This window comes from Schistocerca serialis, chromosome 6, assembly GCF_023864345.2.
Source record: "Schistocerca serialis cubense isolate TAMUIC-IGC-003099 chromosome 6, iqSchSeri2.2, whole genome shotgun sequence".
NCBI classification, from domain to species: Eukaryota; Metazoa; Arthropoda; class Insecta; order Orthoptera; family Acrididae; genus Schistocerca; species Schistocerca serialis.
The window spans coordinates 213,357,210-213,380,282 of record NC_064643.1 but is presented as its reverse complement, the minus strand read 5'-3'; positions in this window follow the sequence as shown (position 1 = coordinate 213,380,282).

The following is a 23,073-nucleotide window of genomic DNA, read 5'->3' as shown; positions in this document are numbered from 1 at the left end:
TACTATGGAGTATTCAAGGATTAATAGTTGTCCAATCAGGAATACAAGTCGACAGTTGTTGATGGATGAAGTTGCCAAAGTCAATAAGCGACCTTGTGTAACATCATAGATTAAGGGTCGACCTGCGACAGCAATCGCACAACTTGCGTGCGGGCCGCTAGATGCCGCCGCGAGCGCCAAGGGTGCATCGCGATCCCAGGCGCGCGTGTTGCATACTGGCCGCGAGGTGCTGCCACAAGCCTAACCGTATATAAGTGCCGATGGAGTTCGGCCAGCTCTCATTTTGTTGGCATCTCATTTTTGCCGATTCTCTTATTTGCTTAGCTCTTATTAGTTTATGGCTCATGTTACTGTGCTCTTTTTCAGCCATTCTGATTGTTTTGATTTACTTCCAATTGAGAAGTGCTCATTTTGGCATTTCACTTTTGCTTATTTCTCATTTTGCTAATAATATGCTCCTTAGCTTTTTACAGTTATATTGATTAACAAAGTCTCATGTACTGTTTGTTCATTTCAGCCTGTTCATATTTTTATGTTCTTTAAATACTGTAATAATTATCGGAAGCATTTCTTCCCTTAAACTTGTGTAAAGTATCCCCGATGTAGAATTTGTTCTGTGACACAGGTGTAAGGTTTTGAATATAAATTATATACGAAACTGTGCTTTAAAAGGAATTTATTTTTTCAGTTTGTACTACATCAGACGACAATTTTGTAATATGAGGGAGGAATTTGAGGGGCGAACCCATGGAAATAGTCTTAAGTGATCCTCTTTAAAAATAAAAATTTGTGTGACACTGAAAGACGTGACACTATAGGCACCAAAAATTTTTATACGTCACACTTGTCAGTGGCACTTCAGATTTGCCCCTGCAAAACGGGTTGTGATCGCCAGAAGTAGACATGGAAATGGACTAGTAAGAGGTGAAGCGACTTACAGAATGGTCGCTGGTGAAGGAAGAGCGATAATTAGACGAGGCAAAGCCTACTCACCCATGAAGCCAAATGTCATCCAACTTGGAAGAGCCTTAAAGGAAGCATATTTCCTGCTCGAAAAGAATTTCGGGAAGACTTGGGAAGAAGGCGAAAATCTTGCTTTCTGCAACAATATAACCTGTACTGTGAACAATGAAGAGGATGGCTCAGACTTTGAAATTCATCCAGAGAACAAGGAGTTGCCGGGGTAATTTAGACGGGACAGGACTGGACTTGTAAGCTTGTGACGTTTTGACTACTTTCAAACTTTTGTTTAATGTCATTTACTTTGTAATCACAGTTAATTGTAAACATTAAATCATTTTCTTCTCTCCCTTGTACCAGTAGTGCCTTTTTACTCTGATTTATGTTAATATATGCACATCTATCTCCATAGAAGCACAACTCTGTACATCCGTGGGAACAAGTGCAAAACTGAGGCGGGGTCCGCTCCAGGGGTGAACAAGTCGGAAATTTGTCAGGGGCGCCAAAATTTAGGGGCGCCAGTTTGGCTATAAGTGTAAGAAAAATATTGACATGTTAAATATTCAGTAACAGAAAAATATTACTGTATGCAAACATGAAATGTAAGTTCTAGTCGTGCGAGTGGTTTATTTTCTGTCATATCGGTTACGTAAATTTTCATTGTTATGATGTCTCTCGCTGCACGGTCTGGTGCTGCGTAATCGAAGGCGCCCGTTTGACCTTCGCCGCTCCCGGTGATGGCAAAGTTTCTCCGCTCGCTCCGAGGCAATGGTTATCGCTGTTGTGTAACCTATTGTAGTGTGGCAAGCTGTTGTCGGGAAGTATGTTCATTTTTAAATGTAGTGCATAACCTTTATAATTTTTTCTCTGCTTCTACAGTGCTGGGATAAACTTCTTTCTTTCGTAAAACTAGGAAGCAAAACGGTAAACAGTTTATAAAAAACACGTTGGTCAGCAAGAGAGGAAACGTGTGTGAGTCTATATGAAAACTGGGAGGGCGTTATCAATGCCGTCACACATATTGCCAATAATACGTTTGAAAAACAACTTGTGCAAAATGAGGCTTCAGCTTTACTGAATCAACTCAGCAGACTAGAAACAGTATTCATGATGACAGTTTGGAAGGACATACTCCAGAGATTTAAAAGTGTAAATCTGAAATTGCAAAGTGTAAATATTGATACTAAAATAGTGCATGAATTATATGAATCACTTGTAGGATTTATTGCATCTATTCGTGGCATGTTCGACTATTATGAAAATAAATCCATGGAGATTGTAACTGATGTAGACTATGAATGCACCTATAAAAGATCACGAAAAAACCAAACTTCATGATGACAAAGAAGTTTTCACTGAAGAAGTTTTTCTGATTAGAAGGGAAAAATTTAGTGTCGAAATATTTCTCCCGGTACTCAACAACTTGAACGCCGAATTAGTGAGGAGGAAGGAAAGCTATAGAACACTGTTGGACTCCCCAGTTTTCAGTGACCTTAAGAACATTTAGCCTGACGATATTGCTGAAAGTGCAGCAAAACTCCAAGCGTCATAAGACACAGATTTAGAGCTTCCTTCCCTAGTGAATGTGTACATTTCGTGGAAATTTTGAAATCTTCTGTGATTAGAGATATACCACTCAAAATGAATAACGTTTTACAAAAAGAGAGGTTACAGTCCGTGTTTCCGAATGTTGACATTACACTTAGAATATTTCTGTGTATGACACTTAGAAATTATTCAGCAGAACGCTCGTTTCCTGTTCTTAAAGGACTGAAATCGTACCTATGTTCTACTTTGTCTGAGAAGAGACTGAACGCCTGACCTCCTAACTGATAACCGTCTGAACTATGAAGATATGATCAACGAGTTTTCTGCCGTCAAAGCCAGACGCAAACTCTGCCGACTGGTGAGTTTGTTTATTTATTCATATTAGTTTTTAAAATTTAAGATTATAATGTGATTTTTATTATAACTTAGAGCACATTCTTTGGATTTACAAACTACGTATTACCTGTTTATTTTACAGTTGCCAATAGCAGAACAAGGAACTAAACCTCATTTACGTGCAGACGTGACCGAAGGCGCCCGACAATACTAAACAATACCCGAATGAAAATTGGAAATTTGTCGTAAGTTCTATGGGACCAAACTGCTGAGGTCATCGGTCCCTAGGCTTACACACTACTTAATGTAACTTAAACTAACTTACTCTAAGGACAACACACACACACACACACACACACACACACACACACACACACACACACATGCCCAAGGGGGGACTCGAACCTTAAAAACATGTTTTCTTTTTTTTTGGGGGGGGGGGGAGGGGGCATATAATATGGTGTGCCTAGGGGTGCAAAATTTTTAAATCCGCCACTGGTCACCCTACAGGTTTAACCCGCATGGTTCCAATTTTAGAGTTGAACGTCACAATCCAAGGCATCGATCTGTAACATCATCGATAATGTCAGAATCCAAGATGGTGCTCCAAGATGATGATCCAATATGGCGATCCACAACATCATCAATGATATCAGAGTCCAAGGCAGTTGACCTGGGGATAAGGTTGTAATGCAAAGTAGTGTTCTGGTTTACGCAGTGCTGCAGCTCTCTCTCCCCCACCATTTATCCTCAGTGTTCAGGCTTACAAGCCATTAAGTGGACCTTACACTTGTACTTTTTAGCCATAGTGAAAGGTTAATCAATATTATGAAACATCATCAAAGATCTACCACCTCCAGACAGAAAAAACTGATTCCTACACTCAACTGAAAGTATTAAACCTTGCCTCTCTCTCAATCTCTCTCTCTCTCTCTCTCTCTCTCTCTCTCTCTCTCATCTTTGTTTTATATATATATGCTGTGACTTACCAAACGAGAAAGTGCTAGTAGATAGACACAATAAAAACCACACAAACACAGACACAAATTTCACAACCCAAGGTTGCTTCATCAGGAACGAGGGAAGGAGAGGGAAAGACGAAAGGATGTGGGTTTTAAGGGAGAGGGTAAGGAGTCATTCCAATCCCGGGAGCGGAAAGATTTGCCTTAATGGGAGAAAAGGACAGGTATGCACTCGCACACGCATATCCATCCGCACATATACAGACCCAGGCAAATTTGTGTGTGTTTCTTATTGTGTCTATCTACCAGCGGTTTCTCGTTTGGTAAGTCAGAGCATCTTTGTTTTTTATATACGTTTTTCCCATGTGGAATATTTCCCTCTAATGTATGCAATGTTTGGCATGCACTTACAAAGCTTACATGTCAGAACACTTCAAAGGAAGTCTGTGCTACTTACTTAGATGCATGTTATGCTTCAGTACGCAGCATGTATGGTGCATCTACATAATCACTTCCTGACATTGCTAGAGAATTACACACACATTTATGTTTATTTGTAGTTCCTAATATGTTGAACTAAATTTAAGAAAGTGAACATAAATGAGTATTTATCTCTCTATACTGTGTTTCATTTCATCAAAAACCTCAAACATGTTGAATAAAATGTACTGTTAATAAAACTAAACTACAAATGGCAGCTAAAATTCTTTACGTGTTCAGTAAACTAGATAAAGAGGCAGTCGAGACTTATCTCAAAAGAAGGAACTGGAAACATTTACCTATGGGCAGGAGCATGTAGATGAACCGTAGCTCAAGTTTAAGTGAATAGTTGGCCATGCACAGGATACATATATTGAGTATAACATTTATTGATGTGAGGCATCATGACTTTACAGTTCAGTTATTGCTATGTCAAGGTGACTAACATTTTTGCATCAGATCAAACTTTACAGTTCAAGTGTTGTAATGTCAGAGAGACTTGACCAATGTAACAAAATACCTTATGTTACAGTAAAACTATAATAAAAAATTCAATGTTACTGCAAAAAAGGTAACAAATGCTTCTCAGTATACAAACTGTTGGAACGTGATCCTGAACCGCATACCATTATTAAACAACAGGTACGTTTCTGCCCAGGAAAATAACTCAGCATACAGAGAATGGGTACGAGAGAGGGCAGATTACAGGTGTCACATTTGTGGAACTAACTGTGGCATATGACACAGTAAACCATAACAAATGCATAAGGAAGATTTATACAATCACCAGGGACAAATGATTAATGCAGTTCATCAAAAGCCTACTACAAAACAGACAATTCTTTGTCACCATGAAAAACAAGAAAAGCCTGTGGAGAATCCAGAAGAATGGTCTTCCACAAGGCAGTATGTTGGCACTGTTGCTGAACAATATTTATACCAAAGATCAACCTGTCAGAACAAACACCAGAGCTTTCATTTATGCTGATGGCATAACAGTTGCACGCCAAGGAAGACCTTTGAGGAGGTAGAAATGAAACTGACAGCAGCCCTCAAATATATGGGAGAATACCGTGACAATAATCACTTAAAGCGTAAAAAACTGGAAGTAACTTGGAGGGATAAGCAACTGGATATCTCAGCCTTAAAGCGTAAAAAACTGGAAGTAACTTGGAGGGATAAGCAACTGGATATCTCAAAATACAGCTAAACTGCTTCTTCTTTCAAAGGCCATTGCAAGAACATGAAACTCAAAGTCTACAGTCAGAATAATATTATAAGCATGCTCACTAACAACACAAGGGGGAAAGGGGAGGGGCAAACAAATGTTTTATGTACACCTGCTCTAGCTGTATGTGCCTCTATAGTAGAATATGCAGCACCAGTCTGACAGAAATCCACACACTCCAGGCACATTGACACCTCTCTTAATGAGACAGGCCGCATTACAGGGTTAGTAAAAATTTTGTTAATACTCAAATGGCAGAAGCAATTTATTAACTTTACATATATCTACAAATGAAATAAACAAAATACATTGAATCTGTTAAGCAAATGCAAAATGTACTAAATACCTGTGAACTCACCATCATGTTCAATACACAAAAACCAGCAATTAACAGCATTATTTAAAGACCATACACACATTTCCCTGGGAATGAATGATAGCACATCCCCTATACAGTCCTTTAGTTCGCTGATGATGTGAACATTCCTACAGTAAACACACTCCTTTATCATGCCCCATTACCAGAAATCACATGGTGTTAAGTCAGGAGATTGTGGAGACCAGCACTGTGGTCCATCACAACCAGTCCATCGACGGGGAAACATTACATTGAGATAGTCCCTAACAGTACAGGCACAGCATAGTAGAGCACCATCTTGTTGGAAATAGTCTGCACAATGGAATTTTTGTGGTAGTTCATCAATGATGTACTGCTGCAACATCTGTAAGTAGATGCCAGAAGTTTGGTCCAATTACTCCAGCAGCAGTCACCAAACATTCACTTTGGGTAAGTCATGTTCATGCTCCCGAATGACAGGTACGTTTTCGGTGGGCCAGAAAATTGTGTTATGTCAGTTCACAAACCCACCTGTGTGAAAAGTGGCTTCAACACTGAATGCCATTACAGTCAGAACATCTTGTCAGATATTCATCATTTCAGTTAAAATCTGACAGCATTCCACCTGCTTACGTTTCTGTGGCAATGTTAAAGCTAGGGTAACTTGGCGTGGTCATGTTTCAAGATTGCACACACTGTTTTTTGAGGAATTCCTGTTTCCAAACTGCTTTGTACGTTTGATTTTGAAGGAACCTGCAACATGGCTTCCTGTACAATTGTTCACATTTTCCCAATCTTGGACAGTCTGCATTGCCTCAGTAGTTGTTAACTACTGATCCAGTATCCACAAACTTCTTGTAGATGCAGTACACTGTTAAACAGCTTGGTGGCTCAAGTGCAAATTGCTGTCTAAGCTTTGCACAGACAAGAGTCAGTGAACCATACACTACTATTAGGTTTCCTGCAAATCTTCTTTGCTCCAGCATCAATTGTTCAGCCAGTGTGTCAACTAAAAACAGAAGAGATTGGAGATGTTACAGTGATCACCAGTGCCACAACTAAAAATACAATGTGATAGATGTTACAATACATTTCAATAAATTATTTCTGGCCTCAACATGTTATGTCCATTTCACTGTTAACATAATTTTGCCTATGACAAAATACTGTTGAAAAAACTACCATATTGTGGGCTCAGCACCTTCAGATATTAGATGGAGAACGGTAGCAGAGGTTGAGAAGGAAAAACGGGAAACTGTTTCCAGGCATCCCATGTTTGGAAGCAAAGCATCATATTCTAGGCTGAAGTCGAGAAAGAACTTTCTTTGAATAACTGTAGCAATTGCATCATCACCTTCCACTCATTGAATAGAACTGTGGTGAAACAAGGCAAGTGCAAGTAATAACCAAAACCTGAAAAAAGAGCCAACTGCTGGTTTACAACTACCCCAACAGATGTGGAAAACACTGAACAGACTGCGAACTGAAGTGACGTGGTAAAAACAAAACTTGAAGCGATGGGCTATATTATTATTATTATTATTATTATTATTATTAGTGATGCATCATGTGAATGTGGAGAATGGCCAGATGCTGACTACCTCTTGGTCTGCCCGATGTTGCCCGGAGCCTGCATGCTGGAGGACCTGGTGTCAGCAAATGTATCATCAATCAAGACTGCCAAACTCTGTGGCTCAAAATAAATTTGACATATCTTGTGTGTTTATTGTAGATATGTTTTGAATTTTTAAATAACTGTCCTGGATTAAAAAATAATAACAATAATAATATACATAAATGTTATACAGCTTTATACAGAAAACTATAAAAACAGGTTCCCTCAGATATCTGCTGTGCAATAGCTGTAAAAAGAATAAGACTACACCTATAAAGAGACTTTACAGTCAAATTTGTTTCTGTGTACAGCGAGGACTTAACACACTTTCACATGGCAGATGAAACGTAACAGTTCAGCTGATGCAGTTCGTACATTTTTCAGTTGTCGTTGGACTTAGAAATTCATTAGTAGAAAATATGAAAAGTATGTGGAATGTGAATGCTCAAAGAGAGTAAAGTACAAACAAGTGAATCATACAATGTATCTATGGGTGGGAGGGATTAGGTGTTGACTGTCACACACGGTCTCATTGGTGATGGCAGCGAGGCATTGTTGACATGTGGCTCCCTCCACTGCAGTGTGGAATATGATTAAATAAAGACATGATTGTCTCCATTACACCCTACCATACTACACAGAGATTTGTGTTGTAGTTCTGGCAGCCAGAGGACTTCCAAATGCACTGTTACCAGATTTCTGATGACATCGTGTGTGTGTGTGTGGGGGGGGGGGGGGGGGGGGGTATGTGTGTGCGTGTGATGTCAGTGGTCATCTCGAATTCTATAAGAAACCTCAATGTTACAAAAATAGCTCTACAAGTTTGAGTGAAGAATAGCTTTGCTACAACATGCCACCAAAAGTAGATCAGCAGGCAAGTCCTGACTCGTTATTACATGTAGGGCGGAAAACATGTTTATGTAGCCAAGTGGTTCAGAATGGCATCCTTTGTCCAACAGACCTGGACGTGAAGGAGAAATAAGTACCTGTTCTCATCGCTGTGAGTAGCAGTCAGGCTTTGACCTGCAAAGGGGAAAACATCATTTGTGTTAGGGAGTGACGTCAATGGAATACCTAGGAAACCTTGCAACAGTGCAGATTGCATCAGTATTCCTGGTCAGCCATCTTCTACCGAAATCTTCGATTCATAGAGCTGCAATAGTATCCCAGGACAGCCATCTTGGTTTCTGACATCACAGAACCTGTGTCAATATGCAAAAAGGCAAAGCACCACCTTGGATTGTCATCTTAAATTTTTGGGTTTCCCACCAACATGACAGTGCACCATGTCAGGTTCTCAATTTTCCCACCAATTTATATGTATATCAACAACCCTATTTTGACAGTGATGTCATAGGAGCATGGGGAAAATCTGTAGCACAATTGGGCTATTTTTTTTTTTGTACTTCCTGTCATTTTATACATAGGGCAACAGGTCTATGCCACAAGGGTGGATGAAATCTGGCAACACTGCATGATGTCATCGACATCATAGAGAGAGGGGAGAAATCTGGCAACAATACATTTGTCACTAGAACTCACCCAGCTTGCCTACTTAAAGGGTGTCCCTTTTATCTTGACCACTCCAAACAACTTTTTGTCCAAAAGTAAGATAAAAAAATAAATTATGTAACCATTGGTTACCTATGATGTGAACTTTAACCAGCATGATTCCTTTTCATCGCGAAGATATGATGAGCATTAAGTTTTTTTTATACAGCACCCTATATTTCTTATTTGGTAATCCACTTCCTCTTCTAAAAACATGTTTTTAAGTATTTTACAGTGTAGCATTCACGTGAAAATGATGTTATTAAAAACGTAACACTTAACAAACTTTAACTCTCCGGCACTAGCATATAGTGCAGCTACCTGAGGTAATGTACTCATCCCATGGAGTTGATAGTAAACAAATGGAAACACAAGGAAAATGCATACTGGTTAGTCAACCACCTTCAATTGAAGCTTTTTGAAGTACAACGTACACTAACAAAGATAAGACGGAAATGATAATCATCTACAGAGAATATGATTTAGCAGAACAGTAACTGCAATAATGTTTCCTTATTTACAATTAGGGCACATGCACTATACTGCTGTAGCACTTTTAAATTATGTGTTGTAGAAAATAATGGCAGTATGATATGACCGTATTGACTCTCTTGGGCAGAGTTTCTCCTCAAGGGGCCCTATGTACCTATTTCCGGAACAAGAGGCCATTACTGGCACTGTTGTGGAGCAGGGCCAATGCATGCTTATGGGGAAAGAATGAGGTGGACACTTCATCATAGGAAGTGCCGAGGGCAGTGCAGGACATGTGGAAGTGCTGGTCACCGTCTCTTTGCTGGCAATGGGTTATGGCAAATTGAACGAAGATTTTCTCACATTGCGGTTCCTCCTCTGATGCAAATAAATCAGTGTTTATTGAGATGGCTTGTATGCTTCCTGGTACTCATTGACTGGTCAGCTGTATCTGTATAGATTTCGGTTTGGAAATGGTGAGCCTCCTTTGTGTTTGGTGATCTTTGAAACTGTAACAACATGTGACTGATTGTCTATGTTTGTGATCCATCATATTGATGAAGACTATGTCAGTGCGTCTGTGCCTAAAGTTAAAATTGTGATCAGCACGGGCTATTAGACACCACTGCTAAACTGCTGTTCCAGCTCCCAAAAGATTGTTGCTGTTACAACCTCCACTGATTATGCTTTTGTCCTTAGTAAATTGTGCAGCAACTATCTCCCCTGCACTGAATGACTCTTTTCTTTAAGTTATAATCATGCTTTATTAAAAACACAAGGTGCTTGCCAATTGTGCAGCAACTCTCTGGCAGGTGCTGAATAATTGTTTTTCCTTTAATTGTGCCCATGTTATTAAAAAGGATAGGGGTTTGCCAAAAGTAAATTGAATTGTGCAGCAGCTCTCACCCACATACTGAATAGCTATGAGCTAATTTCTTTCAGCAAGGTGTTCTGATAAAGTGTATTTGAGTGCGTCTTGTGCTTTCTCAGAGTATCATGGTCTTAAAGTTGACTGAATTTTCTCTGTTTTAGAAAATTTGTATTTTGCTCTTGTTACATGCCCAGTCCTGATGGGCCATATGTACAGTGAACACCCAATGGGGGCATCTGAATCCTGCTTGTGTGTGCCGGTATATGTCTAGTATTATCTGTGTATTTTCTGAAATTGTTTAAATGGATTCACTTTCTTGAAAGCTCCCTTGTCTATGAAATATTGATTGATTTGGCAATGATGCCATTTGTTCTCAAATTTTATAAATGCTTGTGTATCTAGTGTTTTGATAAAAGGTTTCGTAAAATATTTTAAGAATTTGAAATTTTCTTAAAGGTGCATTTTTTGTCAATGGGTGCAAAAATATTCTTTGGGTTTTGAAATTCTCTTGATTTTTTAAAAGAGCTTCTCAAGTAATTTTCACAAGGTTTCAAAATTTCTGGAAATTGTATTTTATTTAAAAAGAGTTCTTAGAATTTTGGGAGGGTTTTGAAACTTTGGGATCGTATTGCTTAAAAGGGCTCTTAAAAATATTCAATGTCAGTCACCTCTACTCACAGATCCCCATGTCAGCATGGTTAACAGATCAAGTAGGCAGGGTATTGTACACACTAGTAGTAAGTGAACAGTGTACTGTAACTGATGTACTTTTGTAATGTCTGAGTGCGATTTTTATTGTAATTTGATACTCTTGCAGAGTGTAAAATCATGGGAGCAAGTAAAAACAACTTACAGTGTGAATTGCACATTAGCAGCATCACGGAGTTGTGCCAGCAGTTACAGGCTGTATTGAGCTTACCAGTAAACATAACACCCTCATCTGTTTAGGATGTACCCTCCCAAATGTAGGGCACTACTAGCTGATGGGCAAGAAGATGTACCAGCATTTAGAGTTGCATCACCCTCCTGTAAACATATCTTTTGGTTACAAGTGTTGTTAGGTCATTTAGTTAATAAGGTGTGGGGCATATGTTTAATTAATAAAGATCCTCAGAGGTTCTTGGAAATGCAAATGTTGCAAAGGGAAGTAATAGCAGTACAACAGCAAGTTTTATTCTTTAACTGGCAAGGTGAGGACAAGGTAGTACAGGTGGATTGTTGGGCTATGAATCAAAGGCTTCATCCTTGTAAACAGCTTTAAAATTACCTCATCCATTAGCTGCTGTTAATCAAGGGGTTTGGGGGTAATCTGTAGAGAGCACTGACCAGGTGGTGCGCTTATTGTGGTTTATGGGTAAGCTACAAGAACAAGCTGATGTTTTGCAATTTTCTTGTAGTGTTGTTTTCCAAGTTACTTTTCCTTTAGCGAGTGGTTGATTGAGTAGGATTGCTCTGGAAAACATGCAAAGGGAGGGAACAAAATAAGTAGGTTTTGCAAGAGATTTATCTCTAAACACTTAGGAACTTGTAGAAGGAAGGAATTGGTGAACCAATACGAGTTTAGAACACAAGCATTTAAGAACCACTAGGCGAATATGTTAATGGTGTGCAAATAGCTGTTATGGCCCTCTGGATCAAGATTTTGGAGAGTGATGCAGTGGGTAGTATTCTTGAGGGTATGCAACCTGTAGACAATTCTATAATATTATTTGCAAATAACCACAATCCTCTGTTGGTAGTCGGGATCAAGAATATGTCATATGGAGATCAAAAGCAGGAAGGTCAGAGAGGCAGGTCTTGGAAAATGAGGTGGAATTGACTGACCAGAAAATGACACAGAGCATTCAGAATGGAGCATTTTTTTGTTGCAGGGAAATGGACACTTCATGAGGGATTGTTGGGTGTCGAGGGGTAGGCACCCAAACAGCTGATGCCGTCAAGTTGGTACATGCCCATGTGGTCATGCGTCTCTGCCATTAGGCTGCCATAGGGTAAGCACAGTGACCAAGCTGTGTCTATCATGCATGTGTGCCGACCTTGACTCTGAACCTTTGCGCACTCTACTTGTTCCAGTAGTAATGCTTCACTGGTCAATTACAACTGGTATTTTAGATACCACTGAGTCGCTGGGATGCCTGAGCTGCACACCATAAACCAGGACTGCCATTCAGTTTCAAGACAGCCATCACAGGTAGTAGGGTAGGCCCCATTTGAGCCCCACATTCACAACTTGATATGGCCAATGAAGTTTTTAGTGATCAATGGGTTCGCTGTGAAGGTTTTGTCGGGTTGCAATTTCTTGGAGAGTGCACTGCCTTCTGGACTATAGAGTGGAGAGAGATTTTATTTTAAATTTCAGTCTTAAAAGAGATATACGTTTTGTATTCATGGTAGAGACACCAATATGTGTCGTGTTGTCATTAACACACCTAAGTTTGAGGTGGGGCATCTCCCTAAGTTCAAGGACTGTTGATTGGTTTCCTGACAACTTATTTGGGGGATACGGATAAGATCATACATCAAATCTGGTTAACTGACCAGAATCCTGTCCCTCAGACATCATATAGACTTTCACAATTATGTAAAATTGTGAATCAGTTGTTAGATGATGGTGTAGTTACACCTTTGGTTTTGCCATAAGCAGCTCCGATATGTTTAGTCCCTAAGCATAACGGTGAACTATCAGACATTGAAAAAGAAGGTGGTGATGGACTCTGTACCACTACCAGAGTTACACAATTGTGTTACATGGTTTGTGGGACCTAAAGCCTTCAGCGTATTAGGTCTTAACCAGGCCTATTACTAAACATCCCTTACTGAGGATTCCAAGCCTGTAACTGCCTTTTGTACTGATTAAAACCTTTTTGAATTCAAAAGGGTCCACTTTGATTTAGCTACAGATGCAGTGGTCTTGTCTTGTCTGTTGGACGCTGTCCTGGGGGATCTAAAATTAAAGTTTTTATATGTCTGGGTGATGTGGTTGTGTATATTATTAGCTTCAATGAGAGTTTGGACCACGTAAGCCAACTTGTTGGGGCATCTGGGAGACATTGTGCTTACAGTTAAGTCCTCAAAGGTTAATGTGGTCTATAGAGAAATTTCCTTTTCGGTACACACTGTATCTGCCAAAGGGATTAACAGTGATCAAACCTGTTCGCAGGCAATCTATGAGTTTCCAGTGCCTTGGAATAAAAGGAGGATCACACAATTCATCGGGACAGTCACTTTCTTTAGGAAATTTACCCTGAACTTTGCTCAATTGGCAGCTCCCCTCAACAAGCTCTGGAAGAAAAATGAAAGGTTTCTTTGGGGTGACTCCCAACAAGTTGATTTTGTTCCTTTAAAGCAAACATTGAGTAATGCTCCTGAATTGGGCATTCCTGACTTTAATGTTCTCTTTGTTGTGCAGACAGATGCACCTAATTCAGGTGTTGCAGCAGTTCTCCTTCAGGAAAGTACCAGGGAGTGCAGCATTTGGGTTATGCAGCCCAGGCATTGTCTGCTGCCAGGAATAAATACTCAGTGTATGAGTTGTAAGCGCTGGCAGTTCTCTTTGCATTGTAAGGATTTAAGTTCTGCTTAGAACATAAGAAGTTTTGATTAGAAACTGACAGCCAGGCTCTGAGTTGTGTACTGGTTGGCGCCATTAAGACCAGCTGTATTGCACATTGTGCTGTACCTTTCAGTTCGATATGGTTCATATTAGGGGAAGGCAGACCCAGATGACTGACACGTTAAGTTGAATGTTTGGGAAGAGAGATCTTGTGTTTTCACTCACAAAGGATGGAGGAGGAGATTAGTGTTTAACATCCCATCAACAATGAGGCCATTAGAGACAGAGCACAAGCTCGGATTAGTGAAGGATGGAGAAGGAAAGCAGCCGTGCCCTTTCGAAGGAACGATCCCAGCATTTGTCTTAAGCAATTTAGGGAACTCAGGACAACTGGACACAGGTTTGAACTGTCATCCTCCCAAATGCAAATCCAACCACTGTGCTACCCCACTCAGTGTTTTTGCTCACATCAAAATAGCAAATTGAAGATCTGTCTGCTGGAGAGTCTGGCGCCTGCTGTTCTTATGTATTTCCACCATTCGTTGTGTGGAGGGCATCTTGGCTTCCATAAAACAAGACTTAAAATTAAAGAACAACTAACGTCGATAGAAAAGGTCACTGATATCCGGAGGTTCATGAAATGATGTAAGCAATGCAGAGCAGCTAAGTCCAATACTACAACCAGACAGGGTCCAGTGAATCTGTTTGTGGATTATTTAAGCCCCCTGCCACAAACCATTTATTTGTTTTTTGTTTTTTTTCCCTTTCTTTTCTTGTGATTTGTGACAAAGCAAGCTGGGATCTTTTTACTTCCTCTCGTTTTGCTATCTGACTCCTTAAATTCCTTTTTTTCCACTTTTGACTAATTATCATTTACAAAAAGGAATGTTCCATAAATAATGCAACCAAATTCATAAAATATCACTTATTGAATGTATTCATACAAATAATAAAAAATTTTCAAAATAGCACCCTCTTGCATCGATACACTTCTGGAGGTGGTGTTTCCAAGCCTGGAAGGCATCCTGGAATGCCTTTTCTGGAATGTCCTTCAGATCTGATGTAACATGCACCTGGATGGATAGGGTGTGTGCTTGCTGTGTGCGGGCGCAGGAGGAACTGGCCATGGTTTGTGAGCAGCTGAGCGTGCTGTTGGCCACGGTCAGCCGCCTTCAGGCTGCTGCCTCGAGGTGCAGCGATGGCGGAGGGTCTGGCGCATCGCATGAGACACCCCAGGTGTCACTTGTTGCATCTGGTGACTCAGCCGCCGAGGCACCTTCTAGTGTACCCAGCGCGTTGGGGCCGCCCTCACCTCAGGGTGAGTGGCGGACTGCAACGCATTCATGTCGCTCGAGGTGGAGGGCCAATGTGGAGGCTGGCCAGCTGGCCTCGCCCGTTCATTCTGTCAGTGGGCAAGTGGCCGCTCCTTCAGTAGGCCCGAGCATGCACACGGGGGCAAAAGCTTGCTGGTTATTGGGAGCTCCAACGTTAGGCAGGTGATGGAGCCCCTTAGGGAAATAGCGTGCAGGGCTGGAAAGAAATCCAAAGTGCACTCAGTTTGTCTGCCAGGGGGCCTCATCCAAGATGTGGAGGCGGCCTTGCCTGCGGCTATCGAGTGTACGGGGTGCAGTCGTCTGCAAGTAGTTGCTCACGTCGGCACCAATGATGCCTGTCGCTTGGGTTCTGAGGCGATCCTCAGTTCGTACGGGCGGCTGGCGGATTTGGTGAGGGCCGCTGGCCTCGCACGCGAGGTGCAAAGCAGAGGTCTCTATTTGCAGCATCGTTCCTAGAGTGGATCGGGGTCCTTTGGTTTGGAGCCGAGTGGAGGCTCTCAACCAGAGGCTTCGTCGACTCTGTGATGGTCTTGGCTGCAGATTTCTAGACTTGCGCTATTGGGTGGGGAATTGTCGGATGCCCCTAGATAGATCAGGGGTGCACTACGCAAAGAAAGCGGCTACCCGGGTAGCAGAGTACTTGTGGCATGCACATGGGGGTTTTTTAGGCTAGGCAGTAGTGCGAGGTGTCCTGATGAACACTCACCAGTCGACGTGCAGGCAGGGAAATCAGGACGCACTCAGTGTAAAGACACATCAGCTATCAAGATATTAGCAGTAAATTTTCAGAGAGTTCGGAATAAAGTTGCTGAATTTACTGCCCTCCAGGAAGCGTGTGGCGTGCAAATTATTCTCGGGACGGAGACCTGGCTGAACCCTGAGATAGGAAGTTTAGTGAGGGTTGGAAAGTGTATGGGAAAGACAGATTAGTCACTGTAGGAGGTGGTGTCTTCATTGCAGTTGACAAAAATATTGTGTCTACTAATTTCAAAGTAGAGTGTGATTGTGAAGTTATCTGGACACATTTAACAGGGCTAGGGGAAATAAAGTTAATTGTGGAGTGTTATTACCGGCCACCAGGTTCCACCATGACAGTTCTAGAATCATTCAAAGGGAGTCTACATTCTGTATCACAGAAGTACCCGCATCATGCTATATTAGTCGGAGGCGACTTCAACCTACCTAGTATAGACTGGGATGTCTATGGATTCATTACAGGTGATACAGACAAGCCGTCGTGTGAATTACTTTTGAACACATTATCCGAAAACTGTTTTGAGCAGCTAAATCGACAGCCAATGCGTAATGGAAATATTTTAGATCTGGTAGCCACGAATAGACCAGACGTCATCGACAGTGTCAGTGTTGAGACAGGGATTAGTGATCATGACATTGTCATTATAACTATGGTTACAAAATTTAAAAAGACGGTCAAGAAGACTAGGAGAGTATTCTTACTAGAAAGAGCAGATAAGCAGTTGTTAGCATCCAACTTAGTAAATGAATCGACTTCATTTACTTCCGGTACGATGGACGTGGAAGAATTATGGGCAGATTTTAAACACATTGTAAATCACACATTGGACAAGTATGTGCCGAAAAAGTTGGTTACGGACGGAAAAGACCCACCGTGGTTTAACAACGCAATTCGGAGAATGCTCAGGAAGCAGAGGCAGTTGCACTCGCGGTACCAGAAAGATCGGGAGAATGAGGGCAGGCAAAAGTTTGTAGAGATTTGTGTTGCTGTAAAAAGAGCAATGCGCGAAGCATTCAACCACTACCACCATCATACCTTAGCAAAAGATCTTGCTGAAAATCCACGGGAATTCTGGTCTTATGTAAAATCGGTAAGTGGGTTGAAGGCTTCCATCCAGTCACTCACTGATCAGTCTGGCCTGGCAATGGAAGACAGCAAAACAAAAGTTGAAATTTTAAATTTAGCATTTGAGAAATCTTTCACGCCGGAGGATCATACAAACATACCGCCATTTGAGTCTCTTACAGATTCCTGTATGGGGGACATAGTGATAGACATCCCTGGGGTTGTGAAGCAACTGAATGGGTTGAAAATAAATAAATCGCCAGGTCCTGATGGGATTCCAATTCGGTTTTACAGAGATTACTCTACTGCATTGGCTCCTTACTTAGCTTGCATTTATTATGAATCTCTTCTCCAACGTAAAGTCCTGAGTGACTGGAAAAAAGTGCAGGTGACGCCTGTATATAAGAAGGGTAGAAGGACAGATCCTCAAAATTACAGACCAATATCCTTAACATTGGTTTGTTGCAGGATTCTCGAACATATTCTCAGTTCGAATATAATGAATTTCCTTGAGACAGAGAAGTTGCTGTCCATGCATCAGCACGGCTTTAGAAAGCATCGCTCCTGCGAAACGCAACTCCCCTTTTTCACGTGATATCTTGCGTACCATGGATGAAGGGAATCAGACGGATGCCATATTCCTTGACTTCCAGAAAGCATTTGACTCTGTGCCCCACTGCAGACTCCTAACTAAGGTACGAACATATGGGATTGGTTCCCAAGTATGTGAGTGGCTCGAAGACTTCTTAAGTAACAGAACCCAGTACGTTGTCCTTGATGGTGAGTGTTCATTGGAGGTGAGGGTATCATCTTGAGTGCCCCAGGAAGTGTGGTAGGTCTGCTGTTGTTTTCTATCTACATAAATGGTCTTTTGGATAGGGTGGATAGCAACGTGCGGCTGTTTGCTGATGATGCTGTGGTGTACAGGAAGGTGTCGTCGTTGAGTGACTGTAGGAGGATACAAGATGACTTGGACAGGATTTGTGATTGGTGTAAAGAATGGCAGCTAACTCTAAATATAGACAAGTGTAAATCAATGCAGATGAATAGGAAAAAGAATCCTGTAATGTTTGAATACTCCATTAGCAGTGTAGCACTTGACAGTCACGTCGATTACTTATTTGGGCGTAACATTGCAGAATGATATGAAGTGGGACAAGCATGTAATGGAAGTTGTGGGGAAGACGGTTAGTCATCTTCGGTTCATTGACAGAATTTTGGGAAGATGTGGTTCATCTGTAAAGGAGACCGCTTATAAAACACAAATACGACCTATTCTTGAGTACTGCTCGAGCATTTGGTATCCCTATCAGGTCGGATTGAGGGAGGACATAGAAGCAATTCAGAGGCGGGCTGCTACATTTGTTACTGGTAGTTTTGATCATCATGCGAGTGTTACGGAAATGCTTCAGGAGCTTGGGTGGAAGTCTCTAAGAGGAAAGGAGGCATTCTTTTCGTGAATCGCTATTGAGGAAATTTAGAGAACCAGCATTTGAGGCTGACAGCAGTATAATTTTACTGCCGCCAACTTACATTTCGCGGAAAGACCACAAAGATAAGATAAGAGAGATTAGGGCTCGTACAGAGGCGTATAGGCAGTCATTTTTCCCTCGTTCTGTTTGGGCATGGAACAGGGAGAGAAGATGCTAGTTGTGGTACGAGGTACCCTCCGCCATGCACCGTATGGTGGATTGCGCAGTATGTATGTAGATGTAGATGTAGATGCTTTCAATCGTGTCCCAATGTTTTCCTTTCATGTGTCCTTATAACCGAGGAAACAAAACAAAGTCAGCGGGAGCCAGATCAGGATTGTAGGAAAGCTGGGGAACAAATGGGGTCTTGGTCCTGGCCAGGAAGTCGTTGACAATGAAGGCGCTGTGACTCGGGGCATTGTCATGGTGAACTGTCCACATGTCCTTGATGTCACTTCGGTAGCGCGAGACCCTCTTTTTCAGTCTTTTGAGCCACTTCTAAGTAGAAAGCTGAGTTTACTCTAGTCCCAGTAGGTATGAATTCGTGGTGGAAAATGCCTCTAAAGTCAAAGAAGAGCATGGTTTTGATTCTGGACTTGCTCATGCGTGCCTTCTTGAGATGGGGCGACGATGCGGTGTGCCACTCTGAATTCTGCCTTTTCGTCTCAGGGTCATCCTCAAAAATCCATGACTCATCACCAGTGATAAACGAGTTTAAAAAATTAGTCTAATTTTCACACATTTCCAACATTTCTTGGCACCGAAGCACTCGTATGTGCTTGTGTTCATCGATCAACACTTTTGGGACGAGTTTGGCACACACCTTTCTCATGTTCAAATCTTCAGTCAGAATGTGGAAAATGGTTGTTTTTGACATGTTTAGAGTTTGTGCTATCAATTGAAGGCTCAGCCGTCTGTTAGAGTTCAAACAATTCACGCACATGCGTCACATTTTCGTCGACTCATGTGGTTGATGGCTGTGCACTGGGAGGTTCATTGATGATCTCCTCTTGGCCCTCCATGAATGACTCGTGCCAGTAGAAAACTTGTGATTTTGGCAAGCAATCATTCCCAAAGGCATAGTGAAGTAATTGAAGCGTTTCGGTGGCGGACTTTCCAAGTTTAATGCAAAATTTGATAGCATACCGTTGCTCTACTGAATGATCTATTGTGCCGTGTTACGTAAACTCTAAACGGGGTTGATAGAAACACACGTCCTGACTCTCTGGCAGCTCGCAGCCGAATGAGACAGAGAGTTTTGAAGCTAACACCCCCCTCCACTTGGCCCAGCCGGTTACAACACGCTGTGGTGTACTGTTTTGTCAGAAAAAATTGATCGCATTGCTTATGGAATGCACTCTGTATGTGAGTATAATCTGCATTTTCACTTATAAGGAATATAGCACCAGATCTAATTTTGTGCTTAGTTTTGTGTATGTCATCAATTTCCTAATTTATTTTGACTATTCCTAATTAATATCTTTTGTTATAGGATGAAATCAGTAATTGTTTCATAACTTAAAATTCTATTGTTGACTTATAAATGAATATAAGCATTTGGAAAAATTCTGTTGTTGACTTATAAACAAATATAAACATTTGGAAAAAGAATCACCAGGATTCTTGAAGTATTTGTTTGGCTTTATTCAAAAACATTTTAGCAAAGCCAGCTCTTAATTAATTCCATAGTAATTACCAGTTTTGTCCAAAGTATTGTTTGCATAACTGTATCTGTTAATTTCATCATTTAAACAATTAATTCTGCTTAACCCTTGTGGTAGAAGAGACTGTTAAAAAGAACCAATTTTTCAGTGCATTTAGTTAATTTAATTAGCTATGTTTTAATTGTAATTTTGAACAGTGTATAGTTTCAATGCCAATTATTGTGATGGTATATAAAGGCCCAATTTTTGTCCTGTGACAGTCAGTCGACGGCCGATTTTCAGATGAAAAACCCGTTCTGGTTAGGTCAACAACAGTGCATCAACTTAACTGTGAAATAAGTGTTATACCAAGACGCCATGTGTTAAAACAATGACAGTGTCTGTTCAATTTATTTGAAAGACTGTGAAATGTGTGGTCAGGTTTTTACTGCTCATAGATGTTCAACAGTAAACTATTGTAGCAGTATGCTGATGTTTGCCTGCAAACTATTAATGAAGCTTATCGAAAGTTAAACAATAGCGCACTGGCCATATGACTGTGTATTATTGGGAAGGGGAGTGGGGGGGATTGTGAACAGTTAAAGTAAAGAACTGTGAAAAGCAACTGTGCGATTATTGGCTACATCGTTTAAAGTAGTCAGTGTTGAACTTCCACCTCTCTATTTTTCAGCCAGTATAGCAATGCAGTACGTTGACATCGAGGACTATCAACGGAGTTTTAGGACTGTCAATCTCCTGTTCAAGCAGTTGTGTGCTCAGGAGTGGATACTTTGCAACAGAACTTTGGTGGCTTTGTCTGTGTGATTTCTATGACGATTATGGTGCCTTCAGTTGAAACTTCTCGTTTCTTGAAGTGTCACAATAAGACGAGAAAACGTCCATCAGGAAGTGGGTTCTTGCCAGGATATTGCCCTTTGTAGAGTTCCAGTGCCTGAGTAACATTACACCTACCTCTAGCCATAATAAAAGAAAAGTTATGATGACGCAGTTTTTAATCCCAGAGTGGAGGCCACTGAGTCCATAGAAGGAAAAAAAATAATAATAAATAAAAGTTTATTCCTCACAATGTCCAATATGTACATGCCAGTAACAAGTACACTTGGCAATAGCCTCAACCAGTATACACATGTATGTAATAAGTGACTAAGAATCAATTGTTTTACAGCTCTCTCTTTTTAAAAAAATACAATTTTAGGAAAGATACAGAACCTTGAAAACTTTTAAGAATGTCTTTTAAGTAATGCAATCTCGAAGTTTCAAAACTTCTCAAAAATTCTAAAAACTCTTTTAAAATAAAATGCAGCTTCCAGAAATTTCAAACTCTTGAATAAATTTCTTAGGAATGTATTTTTAGGAAAAAAAAATAAAGGATTTTCAGGACACAGAAATTTTTCAAAACCCTTTACAACAAATGCACTTGTAAGAAAATTTTAGACTCTTAAAATATTTTTAAAACCCTTTTGTCAAAACACCAAAATCACGAGCATTTATAAAATTTGAGAACAAGTGGCGTCATTGCCAAATCAATCAATATTCATTGGCAAGGGAGCTATTAAGAAAGTGAATCCAAAGAAAGCTTTTAAGAAAGTAAATCTATTTAAATAATTTCAAAAAATACATAAATAATACTAGACTTAAACCAGCCCGCCAACGAGCACACACGACTGGGACCCAGGTGACACCATCTTACACTCCCACTGGGTGTTTGCTGTGTATATGGCCCATCACCCCTCAGAATAGGGCACGTAACAAGAGCAAAATACAAATGTTCTAAAATGGGAAAATCAGTCAGCTTTAAGCTCATGACCCTCTGAGACACCTGGAGGCACAACTGAATATGCTTTACCAGAACACCTTACCAAAACAAAATAGCTCAGAGCTGTTCAGTATGTAGGTGAGAGTTGTTGAACAATTAAATTTACTAATGGCAAACACCTCACCTTTTTAATAACATGAGCATGATTTAAGGAAAATTAAGTTTACTAATGGTAAGTATCTTGCTTTTTTGATAAATGATGATCATAACTTAAAGAACACAGCCATTCAGTGTAGAACAAGGGCTGCTGCATGATTAAATTTACTAAGGACATAAGTGCTAGTTAAAAGACATTGTAACAGTAACAGCCTTTTGGAAGTTGAAATAGGGGGTTTAGCATTGGTGTCTACTAGTCCTTGCTAATCACAGGTTTAACTTTAGGCAAGGCAGACTGATGTAGTATTCATCAGTTATAATGGATCACAAACAAAGGAAATCAGACACCAGAAGTTACAGTGCCACAGAATCCCAAACACACAATGGCAGAAGGGAATGCATCATTTGGAAGCTGATGTTCGTAATGATATAGCCAGCCAGTCAGTGAGCACCAAGAAGCATTCAGCCTGTCTACATAAACATGGGCTTACTCACACCACAGGTTGACCCATAGCGTGCAACAACCTTCATCCAATTCTTTATCACACATTGCCAACATACAGACAGCAACCAGCTCTTCCCCCTGTCCCTCTGCCTTGTATTCAGGGTTTCCTGAGATTGTGCATGTCATCCCCATCCATAACAGCACTCTCTCCCCCTGCATGCACGCTCCAGCCCATCTTCTTGCCAGTGCCAGAGGAGACCCCTCATTCCAGAAATAGGAACTCCGCGCACTGTACGGATGAACGCTGGCCATTAGTATCAATACAAACATATTGACCTGCCCAGGTTAATGCAAAAATCGAGATGGAACCCCAGTCTCTTGCTTCTCCATTACCACAGTTTTACTTGCCACATTGCTACATATTATTGATTCAGATGTGCCCTGATATTTCAACTAGTCTTTAAATCTTGGAGCAAGGTGCTAATACGCAACAATCTGTTTACAACCACACA